The sequence below is a fragment of the Parasteatoda tepidariorum genome, chromosome 2 (genome assembly GCF_982258835.1).
Source record: "Parasteatoda tepidariorum strain Cologne lab strain chromosome 2, Ptep-v5.0, whole genome shotgun sequence".
NCBI lineage: Eukaryota > Metazoa > Arthropoda > Arachnida > Araneae > Theridiidae > Parasteatoda > Parasteatoda tepidariorum.
The window spans coordinates 105406404-105419116 of NC_141756.1; the positions used below are offsets into that span (position 1 = coordinate 105406404).

At 30.7% G+C, this 12713-nt stretch overlaps 1 protein-coding gene across 2 annotated transcripts in view; it reads right to left on the reverse strand.

Moving 5' to 3' along the window:
- LOC107440417 (uncharacterized) overlaps positions 1-12713 on the reverse strand; it is a 789850-nt gene that overhangs the window by 523543 nt on the left and 253594 nt on the right. For both annotated transcript variants that reach the window (XM_087157952.1, XM_087157951.1), the window contains exon 2: positions 5330-5420. The gene's annotated coding sequence lies outside the window, so the exon portion shown is untranslated. The remainder of the gene's footprint in view (positions 1-5329; positions 5421-12713) is intronic.

Consider the following 12713-nt stretch of genomic DNA (forward strand, 5'->3'; position numbering starts at 1 on the left):
AAGGAAGCTCTGGACCATGCTGGCAGTACGTCAACATGCAAGAAGTCAAGGATAAATATACAGTTTTTGAAACATAAGTCATTGTTTGAATGTTAATGTTACTATTTTATATTTTATTTTATAACCATTGTTAAACAGCTGACCCAATTTAGGGTTTACGATCACTAATGTTCAACTTGTAATTTTGAACACAATCCAAAAGTTAAGGGAACTCCTGGATCTAGTATTGGGAGAAATTTGCCTTCGTGGAGGACTTATTTGATGGAACTAACCCACATTTGCGTTACATGGTGTGGAAAACCACGAAAACCTTCGACGGGTAACCAGATGGAAAGGGGATACTAATCATAGCCACCGAGAGTTAAGGCCTCTCAGTAGATTTGTGATGTCATCCTCCGAAGTGTTAGCGATTCATTAGAAACGTAAGTGTAAGCGAACCATATCGTGGTATTCAGATTTGTATTAAGAGAAACCTTCCACGATTAGCCCGAAGGTAAGGGAACTCTAACCCAAGATCTGTCTACCACTCAGAATATGTCATGTTAGCACTGTGGTCGGTGCAAGCCGAATGCGGAATTCGTGTCGACCAGCCATCACTGGGATTCGAATCCAGTTCACCTCACCGCAAGGCAAACGCTCTTATTTCCTGAGCCAAAACGGCTTTGATGTTACTATTGATAAAATTATACAATAATGCTCTTATTTAAAATTAGTAAAATAATATGTAGCTTTTAAAGTAGGGAAACGAATTTTTCTCACCAAGTCAACAATATCCGTTAGAACAGTGTTTCCCAAACTCATGGCTTTTGCGTACCCTTTGTAAATTTTTCGTAGCGCTGCGTACCACTAACAAAAAAAAAATGAATGTATTTTGTTAAAAATATGTTTATTTAAAATGGAGAATAAAGTTAGAAATCACAACTGGCTGTTGACACCACTAATTATTAACTGTTATCTCTGCAAAAAATTAGTCAATAGAAAAATATGTAATCATACATTTTCATTGCTACCTTTGTTTTTAAAGAATTTTTTTTGAAATATTAGTCTTTTGAAAGATATTTCGTCTAAGAACGCGTAGCCCCGCTAAACTGTTCTCGTACACTTGGGGGTATGCGTACCACGCTTTGGAAAACACTGAGTTTGAAGGTTAAAATAACCATTGCTTAAACCATAAACAATGCCCTTATTTAGAAATAATAAAATAAAAGCAATAAAACTAAGTTTTTAGTTTTCGATTACTGGAAAGTTTTTGATATTATTATTGCTGATAAATTCTACATGGTACTGTAATGGAGATGAAATTTCATAGTAATGTCTGAAAAAAAGATATAAAATTCTGCTATATATAAAAGATATAAAATTCTGAAATTTGGCTAACGGCACTTCTGCTTTAATAACGCTATAAACTCTCTTTCAATCGAACTGAAAAGGATTGAAACTTTCGATGTCAGCAGACAAAGATTAAGTTTTCTAGATAGACCGAAATCGGTCGAAATTTTTATTACAAAACTCCAACCTCCCTGAAACTGAGTTAATAACGTCGTAATAAATTTAAAAAAATGAGTGCTCCAAAGTTTGTATTTTTCCCCCTACAAATAATCAGTTTCACTTCAAACATAAATATTCTTTTTTTTTGTAGTTATTGACTTTAATAGCAATATAAGTTATGCATTTTTTTTCTCTAAGTCGTAAGCTAAATTTCTAAAAATAAGTCAAGTAACTGACAGACGTTATTTAAAAAATATTGTAACTCTTTTAAGTAAAGTAACATGTTTCAATTTTGAATACATCTTGATTTGCATAAAAAGTGTACCAAATGTATTTGAAAAAAACATTAAATGGCATAGAATTTTAAATACATTTTCATATGAATAGTGCAATTCGAAATCCATTTCAAAACCAAATTATCTTATTTTTTTACTTTTTTTTCAAACAAAACAAACTGTTTTTAGTCAGAAGTTTTTAGTCATTTCTATTCAATAAGCATTTGTGTACAAAATAATAATGAAACATTGTAGTTTTATTAATACTATTCCAACTAGACAGGTAATAATCACAATGAGATTACATAACTATCCTCAACTAGTACTAAGTACAATACATGTTGCCCACACAACTTGGCATCTTCCGATGCATATCGAGACAAAGGAAAAAATATATAACAAAATGATATCTGATTTTTTTTAAATAAATTTTCAAATGAATAGTTCATTTCAAAATTCATTTCAATTTTATTATTTTTTTGACTTTATTTCTCAAAAAAACTAAAAGGTATTCAGCTTTTATTCATTTCCAAATGATGAATATTTGTGGAGGAAATAATAATAAAGAATTGTAGTTATATCAACTCTATTTCAACTGGACTGGTAATCAATTACAATATTATTACCGCACAAATTATAATACGCACTATAAGATTGTATGTAAAATCTTAATTATCAGGTGGTACTATACAGATTTATTGTTTTTACACGATTAAAACCGATGTTTGCATTTGTTTACGTTCGTGTATTAATTGGTTAACATTGTAATGCAATATGCTAAAAATAAACACAAGTGGAAAGTATATAAAAAATCTCTTGAATAAAAACCCATTACATGTATGTTTAAATATGAAAGTATTGCCTTTAAACTCGTGCAAAACATGGCTATATTAAAAAACTACAGTGCGTCGATTAATTTGATCTCATTATTACAATCTAATATATATAATTGTCTTACGTGGCACCCAAATTTTGGCTGTATTTATTTTCAGCCGGTGGCAACGTTTGCTTTGTTTTATTTAAGTTACTATTTCTCTTACACGACGAATCGACCAATGATTGCCGCTAAAAATGTCACATGCCAAATCTAGCTGAGGTGGCTCAACATATAGCTCTTTTAGAAACGGAAACTGAAATAACCAGAGAGGATCAGCTGCGGCAATCTCATACTATTAAGCTAGGCAGAAGTGAGTAGTCTTTGTCGATAGATCTCTATTTTAGTACTTTGTCAAAAGCGCTTTTTTTCACGAATTTATGTATTACGAATTTATTTGACGATTTTTGATTTATATCAAGTATTATACTATAGCACATTTCTAATAGGTTTAACGAATTACATGTCATTTATTTGAATTCAAATTTATTTTAATGACTCAGTATTTTGTAAAAAGATGTAGTTTTTTTTTAAAAAAAAAGTTTTTATATGGATTTGAATGATTGTTTTGAATTCTTAGAATTTTGTGCAATTGCAATGTACCTAAGTTAATAGCGAGCGAAGCTAGCTTGGTTTGCGAGCGTTAGTGAGCAGGGGGCGCAACCCACTAGTATAGTATAATACCTGATATAATAAATAATCTATATTTATATAATAGATAGTCTAATTTAACCAATTGATGCACAAACGTAAGCAAGTGCAAACCGGTTTCAGTCGCGAAAAAATAATAAAGCTGTATAGTATCACCTGATAATTAAGATTTTACAAAGAATATTACAGTGCATCTATTAATTTTTGGCAGGGACTGTAAGTTTTTTGTCATTTCCAATGGACGAACATTTGCGAACGAAATATTAACGAAAAGTTGTAGTTTTATTAATAACTATTCCAACCAGACCTGTAATAATCAACAACGAGCTTATATAACGATCCTCAACTACTACTACTAACCATTACAGAAACTACCCACACGACTTGGTATCTTTCCGATGCATATAGAGACAAAAGAAGAAAAAGATACCAAAATGAGATTCGGAACATAGAATCAAACACAAAACATCCACCTGGCTAATGTTACTACCCAACTCCTATTGAAAGGGCATTTAGGAGTGCTGATTACTTGCAACACCATTTCATGGGTAATGGGACACCGGGACGAACCTTCGGAAGATAATCTAACGAAACAGGGGCAGAACTTTACCCCAAGAATTCCATTTAATCAGCTTCATTTATCAAATGGATATTCCACTAGAAGGATCTCCATTTATTTTGGTCTTTCTGTTCTTGGGAGGACTGTTGTTGTTATACCCCTTTCTGTGTCCCCAAGGGGGTAAACTGGACATTTCGGTATCGGATGAAGTCGTTTGCTTGGATTGTTCCCAGTTTTCCCTATGCGTTTCTTTCACGAGAATTTATAACTAATTAATTTTTGAGATTGTTAAGCCTTTATAGATAATATAGACAGATTGAATGTTGGTGTGATTAAAAAGTCATATTGAAGAAAATTTAAAGTCATCCATTCACTATTTAATTGGTGCATTATATAAAGGGTGGTTAAATTAAGATGACCGTTTTTAAAAAAATCATAATATATTTAACTGTTAAATAAATGAAAAAATAATTTTTGGAGCAAATTAATGTGTCAAGGTATAAATTATATTATCCTACATTTCTTTGTTCAATTACACTTACTCTCCGATGGATAGGGCTGAAAGTTTTTCTTACAATTCTTTTTCTCGTTGAATTTTGAAATATACGAATTTCATTTATTTGAAAGATTTCATTTTTTTTTATAATTTTCTGTTGCGTTTCTTAGAGTTAAAAGTTTTTTGTAGCGCCAATTGTTTTTTTAAAAAAGTTCAAAACAGAAAATCTGTGAGAAATTTTTTTTTTGGCCTTATCACAAAAATGTGCTGCAGATTTTGTAATTGGTTTTTGATCGCAACTGTATTCAGGTTCATATTTTTTTAAAACTCAACGCCCTTATTTAGACATCCTGTACTATCAGCATTTAAAACCGTTTTACAGGTTGGCCACAATTAAAGATGGTTATTGAGAGTAGTCTATTTCATAAATCGCGCAGCAGAATTTCATAACAGTTAATGTATAAGAAAACTATAGGAATTTTATTTTGGCAAAAAAAAAACCCTTTGAAAACCACTTTTACATGGCTGAACTCAACTTTTATTTCCCTGAAACCTTGCATTCTATATCTCCAGACTTAACGGAATTAATGCTACATGCTTTGTTATTTAAATTAATATTAGTGTATGACTTTCTAGAAATGTAATATGACTTTCGAAACTTTATAAGAAAATTTAATGAAAACAAATGACAGATATATAAATATTTCTAAAATTGCAAGATTTAAAAAAATTAATAAAATTTAACAAAAATAAATCGCATCCATTGATGTGTATTGTATACATTTTGACATGCTGAAGAGAATGTATGCCTTTTGCCATACATACTTATTTTCAATATGAATTCATACATTCTTATTTTCAATATGAATTCACACATTCTTATTTAAAATAAAAATTAACACATTCTTATTTAAAACATAAGTTCACACATTTTCATTTAAAAACATAAACCCACACAGATCATATTTAAAACATAAAAAACTTACCTGAACATTTCTTTCAAAAAATCAATCCTAACTCAATTTCTGATAACTTCTCAACTACAGGTTTCAGAAAACTTCCACCACAAAAAATAATCTGAAAGGAGAAAAAAAATATAAAAATATAATATTCCCTACAATAATAATAATGATTTTTTTCCTACAGAACTGTGAATAGCACATCTTATTTTCTGCCAAAATAAAAATTTTTTTTACTCCTTTCTTGCATTTTAAATATCTAGGGGGAAAAAAGCATGTACTAAGATTTCTTTTTTAAAAAAAAGGAAGAGAAATAATAAATCAAATGCATGTTGCAACATGCAATGGAACGATATATCAGGTTATGACAGTCAAGTGAACAGGCTACTAAAGTTTCATACTCCGTCACTCACCATCATAGATGCACGATCAAACAGAGAAATGTAATATTTTTATGCTTTTCATCGGTACATTCACGCAAAAAAAGTTTTATAATAAAAGTATGTGTAGAAAGAAACCGGGTATTCTACAATATCATTTTGTTTGAGTATTTCCTTATATAATAATAGTTTTAAACAGTTTTAACAATTTTTTTTCATGTTACGTTGGTAAGAAAATAGTTTTTCAGGATGATTCCAAAGATCGTTTTATAACCGTCGTTGAACAGTCGACCCAATTTTGGGTTTACGGCTACTGAGGTTCAACTCCGTTGCCTTGCAATTCTGAACCTAATCCAGAAGACATGGGAAATCCTGAATCAAGTATCGGGAGAAATTTGCCTCCGAGGAGGATTTTTTGAGGGACCTAACTCGCATTTGCGTTACATGGAGAGGAAAACCTTTAACAGTTCGCCTCTCACAATTAACTCTAACACAAGAGGATATTTCACATTAGCACGGTGGTCGGTGCGAGTCAGGTGCGGAATTCGTATCGACCAATTATCGTTGGGATCGCTCTTTTTATGACCCTAACACAAAAGGAAAAAAACAAGCATTCTCCTTGAGTGATGCAGTTTTATGCAGTTATTCATTTGTTTACCATTCCTCACAAATGAATATCTAATTGGATGAAACGAGTAAAAAACTTTAAATTTATAAATTATTCGTTTTTGCTATATTTCGCGCAATCTATATTTTTTAAAAATTTATTTGTGAAAACATAACTCACAAAAATTGTGGGGTATATTTATTTAATTCTAACTCTCTTATAAATAAGTATTTCAATGATTTTTTGTGCGAAGCATCTACTTGTTTTTATTTCTTAACATTTTTCAACGAATATCATTTTGTTTGAAAAACCAGAATAAATATTTTAAGTAGGTATATGATCTCGTATTTTATGTAGGTGTGTGATCTCGTTAAGTAGGCTCGATTTTTATCTCAAAATAAAATTTTAGCAACCTCAGTTTGGAACAAACTGGCATCTACAATTAATTACTACAATTAATTACAATTAATTACATCTTTCGAACTAACAACTAATAGCTTTGTTTGTCCAAAAACGATCCAGAGGCTGTGTAAGCTTTACATTCGCAGAGTAAATGGTTTATCAGTATTTATTGCTTATGATCTGAATTCAATTAATTGTTTATTTGAATAAATTGTTTTTAAATAGCTAATAGGTATTAGGCAAAATATTATATGTCTTTTTACATTTAGTTACATCTAAATATATGCCTAAGACTAAATAAAAGTACTTTAATGATAAAAAATATATCTGTAATTTGATGATTAAAAGTAATTTAATGATAAAAAAATGTCTGTAATTTAATGATTAAAAGTAATTTAATGATAAAAAAATGTCTGTAATTTAATCATTAAAAGTAATTTAATGATAAAAAATATCTGTAATTTAATGATTAAAAGTAATTTAATGATAAAAAATTTCTGTAATTTAATCATTAAAAGTAATTTAATGATAAAAAAATATCTGTAATTTAATGATTAAAACCAATTTAACAATAAAAAATTGTTTTAATGATAAAAAATGTCTGTTGCAGAACTGTTATTTTTTTTATTCTTAATTCTATAATCTAAAAATATTTTTAAAACTGTTGGATATTTTCGCGGTTGTGATCGACTTCACGATAATGATAAATTACATAACTCTCTTTTTTTTCTTGAAAATTTGGGTTACCGAAAAGATTCTTGCATTACACAGCTAATTCACTCAGTGATTATGCAGCTTTCTCATTTTCAACTTCTTCCCTTTTTAAAAAAAGAATAAAAAAGGAAAGAAAGAAAGAAAGAATGAAAGAAACGAAAAAAATGAACCTTCTAAGAAAAAAACGTGGGACAAAATCATTTTTGAGAAAAGTTTTTTTTCAGGCCAAACTGTGGAACTAAAACCTATGCTAAATGGAACTAAAAACCACGGTTGGCATAGCTAGTCCGATGCCAATGGATCTTTAATCCGCCAATAAAGTATACTTTGCTTTAGCCATGCTACCTCTGTGGACTGGGAGCAAAATAAAACTTGCTATCAATCTCTGTGATTCTTTCATATGTTGACTAAAAATACGATTCCCGATTTTTATCATAAAGTAACTATCAGATTTGAAAAAAATAAGATGTACGCTTAATGTTTTGGATTTAACACCGATTATTTTGAGTGCACGAACACATTTTAAAGCTGATGAGCCTTCTGCTACTTATACATATTAAATAATAATCAGAAGGAAAAAAATTGTATAACTTATTAATAATAGTATCACTTCCAGCAAATAGTAATTTTTATCTAGTTAGAATATCTTAAATAGGATTTTTAAGACAACAATTTAATCATCATTAGATCGAAAGTTAGTCAGGTTTTTTATTTGCGTTCCTTTTTTGTCAATTTAAATTTACACGGTAAAATAATAAACACTATTATACTGACTAAAGTTGTATGAATTTGAAATTATTTTTTTTCAAAACAACTTTTCACAGAAAAAAAAAACTCATTATTATAGAATATATAACTGCTAACACTCATTAGAACTCCACACATCTTGGGATTCGATGCTAAGCGAATGATTTTCTAGTGCTGTTTGTTGAATATCTGTTTCCAAGCCCACTTACATTGTTCTTCCACTCTAAATGTACTGTAATATTATCACTTACCTTCCTTATCCATTGAATACCTTCAGAATTAATAGATTTAGCAACATAAATGAATGCTATATATCAGGGGTGGCCAAGCTCCTTAATAGTCGAGCCATTCTTCAAAATTTGAAATTTTTCGCGAGCCGCAATTAAATACGTATTTAAAAAGGTATGCAAAAAAGGTATTAAAATTTGTTTACAGAAATTATATTTATTAAAAACATGAAAATAAAAGTATAAAATATGCGTATTGAATTTAAATATTAAAAATTAAACACATTTATTTTACTTCTCTTGATAATTCTTTAAAATTTGGTTAATAATTAATGACAGCACTTCTCAGTAATTCTTTGAAATGTTGGTTAGTTAAGACAGATCGGTGTTTGAATTTCACGAATTTTTAAGTGGAATATAATAAATCACATAGGTAAGTTGTTCCGAATATTGAAATAATTCCACAAGCAACCTTTTTTAATTCAGGATACTTCGATTCTGGTACAAATTTCCAAAATTCGGAAAGATAATAATTTTTTAAAATATAATAGCACAAAAATGAAAAGGAAACTTGGGGTACATTTATCGAGAGTCACAAATAATTCTTCAAAGAGCCGCAGGTTGGCCACCCCTGCTATATATGACTAAAATAAAATCATTCCCCAGGAAATCTCAATTTTACTAAAAATGTAATTTATTGGCTTCATCCGCTTAGTTTAGCCGCAAGTTTTTCATGAAACAATTACTCTTTCTCTCTGCTCACTTATTTCGCCAACCTTCGCAAGATTTCTGCGCATTCCTTTTCCTTTTTTTCAAAATTATAAAGTTTTCAAATGAAAGATCCTAAAAATATTTAAATGTATTCACACAAATTTAAATTTGAATTCTACTGAGATAAATATAAACCTAATCATATTGCTCGATTACAGTTCACAATTTCATTTTGTTAAAAAAATTCCTACTTAATTATTGGTTTATATAAAGACACGACGTCCCACACGATCGTAAAGACACGGTTCCCAGTAGAACACCGAAGTCAAGCATCACAGGCTGCCCTGAGTAAGCGGGTGGGTGACCACTTTGATCAGCCTGAGCACGGACAGGGGGTGCGCGGTGTCGGTCCTCGTGAAACTGTTCTACCGTAAAGTGCTCGACTTCGCGTGCGGGTTATTGGGCTACCAAAACAGGGGAGCCATCCCCTTTGCAGAGGAATCAAAATTGTAAGGGCATGTATTAGGATCATCATCGGGGACGTTTCCCAGACCGTCGCCAATAAGACCTCAGGGGATAGAGTTCTCGCTTTCCAATGATGTAAACCAGGTTCGAATCCCGGAAATGGCGGATCGATACGAATTCCGCACCCGGGTTGCACCGACCTCAGTGCTGATGTGAAATATCCTCAGTGGTGGACGGATCATGGGTTTGAGTTCCCTTGCATTCAGGCTAACCGTGGGAGGTTTTCGTGGTTTTCCTCTCCATATAACGCAAATGCGGGCTAGATCCATCAAAAATTTCTCCGAGAATGCAAATTTCTCCCAATGCTTGATCCAGGATTTCCCTTACCTTCTGGATTGGGTTCAAAATTACAAGGTTATGTAGTTGAACATTATTAGTCGTAAACCCGAAAGTTTTGGGTCAGCTGTTCAACGACGGTTATAAAATAAAATAGCCCATTGTGCAGTTCTAGTCGGCGTAAATAAAAAACCTACCTACCTAAAAACTCCTTAAATGCTTTTTTCACAAAAGCGATTATTTAGCTATAGTATGAGAAGTTAAGTCCTGGTAATGTTTTACACAAAGCTTAAAATAAATGTGAATATAACTCATTTTATTTTTAATAATTAATTGCAAAATTGTAAATATGTAATAAATCAATTTAAATGTGCCGAACATAAAATGTTGCTTAATGAGATATCGAACCATAACTCTATAATAACCAAACACCGCTTAAACCTTTAATTTGTAATAACAATTAAAATAAAACCTGAATAATATCTGATAATAATGCAAAGGAATACTGTAAAATAAATACTACAGAATAAAGCGTTGAATAAGGGTTTAGAAAATTTCAGTTGAAAATAAGGTTATATCGTTTCAATTTTATACTGATGACAACCGCAGATTTTGACGGAGAACTGCCAAGCAAAAACTGTTTTACGTCCATTAATAAACCATACCATATGATTTTATTGCTAATAAAAATAAGCCAGCAACGATGAGAAACCATTACTATTTTATGTAATATGAAGAAACCATTATTTTTATCCAACAAACATGAACATAAAATATCTAACTAACATCTAACGAACATGACATAAAATAGAATCCATATCAAAAGAAATATTTCCGAAAAAAATATTCTCAGGACTTACTTTATTCAATGATCAAAGATTTAGACATTTCGGAAATAAAGCCAACTTTACCTGCTGGGATTTCGAAATGCCTTGTTGAGGAAGTTAATATTGTTATTCAACCATTTTGCATTAAAGAAACATCAAGAAAGTTCGAAAAAGTTAAAAAAAAATGGCTAATTATTCATTCTCCAGAATTGATATTAAGCCCGTAAAACCACACAGCTTTAAATTCGCAAAATTTTAGAGAAAAAATTACTCGGATTACGTTTTTTAATGTATTAACATTCAGAAATCTCGGTAGCATAAATCTTTTGCAGTATTCCGTAAAGCTTGCTTACGGCCATTAAAATTCCCAAGATGCAAAAATGCTAGTGGAATTTCAAAAGCTTGAAGAAAAAAAAAAAGAACATCGAATATATTGGGAAAGAAAAAGATGTTCTTAGAATAAATATCATGGTGAAATCGATGTTGCTAAAGATCTCGAAGAAGATTTTTGTTCCACCGTCTGGTGTCCCTAGATTTAAGCGAGTGAAAATAGAGCAGAAGCAATAGAAGATAGAAAGATCGCTTTTGTTCTTTCTTTCTTTTTTTTTGTTCAATTTATTTCTTTTTGTTCCTAATACCGAAAAGGGAAGGAAACGAAATCTTTCGCTCTGGTCTTAACTCCCAAAACGTCTCGAATGTTCCTTCTGAGAAAAGAAGCTTCTCTTTTTTCATTCACATCCTCCAGTCTCATATGAGAGGGAAGGGAATGAGAGAGTGATGTTGTAATCTAAAATTCTTCATTATGCAAAACGAGAAAAGCCAAAAAGGAATAATTTGAATATTTTATTCAACCACACCCGAATTGCTTCTGAACCAAGGGACACGCATTAGCAATGTCTCAGAATTTTATACAAATCCTCTACAGTATTAAAGAAAATGCAGGTTAACTTTTTTAGGACTTACTAGTTTTTTGTTGAATAAAAATGTCACTACCAGGAATAATGATATACAGTCACACCCCGCTATAGTGAACTCCCGGATATAGTGAACGAAATATTTGGTCCGTGCCTTTCTATAGACGCATAATGTTATTTTTTGTGGATATAGTGAACTAAGAAAGGGAAGGAAGTTGGGTATTATGAACTTTCTTCTGTCTTCGACTGATTTTTTCTTCTTTATTTTTTTAAAAATAATTTTGAAATGTCTACTCCAAAATAAATACTTACACAGATTTTTAAAACCATCTATAGCGTGGAATGTAGCGATAAGCATTTTTTTCTTGCTTGCTTCTTTTATCTCAATTTTTTTATCCCTTAACAAAGGGCAACCCAGACAAGTTTTTCCCTGCATAAGCTTAGCATTTTTGTACACAGGACGAACAGTAATAAAAAATAAAAGCAAGTTAACGCATTTTTTGTTACTACGTTATTTTTTGTTATGTGTTATTTTTCCTTCATTTCTGTATTTCATTTTATGAGTCATTTATTTAAATAAAGGGAGCAGTTCGGAACCATTAGTTAAAATTGTTTACAGAACGGATATAGTGAACTCCCGGTTATAGCGAACTGAAATTTCGGTCCTTTGAAGGTTCACTATAGCGCGGCTTGACTGTATATATATAAACTAAAGTCAATTCCTACTTAGGTCGACAAATAAAAATCTTATTTTTTAGCACTTTTTCTAAAATAATTAAAATTTTTTCTTCCATATAAAACTAAAATTAATTAATTAAATTTAATGAATGAATTAATATTTGAAAAAAAAAACTGTATTAACATCAAGTATCATCCACTAGAAGTTTAAAAAATGCGTAAAAAGAATTTTATTAACGATTAAAAATTTTTGAAATACCGAAATCTTACAAATCACTACTGAGGAAAGCGGAACAGGCAAGTCAAATGAATATCGGATTAAACATCGAAGAGAAAACAAGAAATACCTACACATTTAATTAAACCGGTTAAAAAATATCCTCACGACTTCTTCAACAGCGTT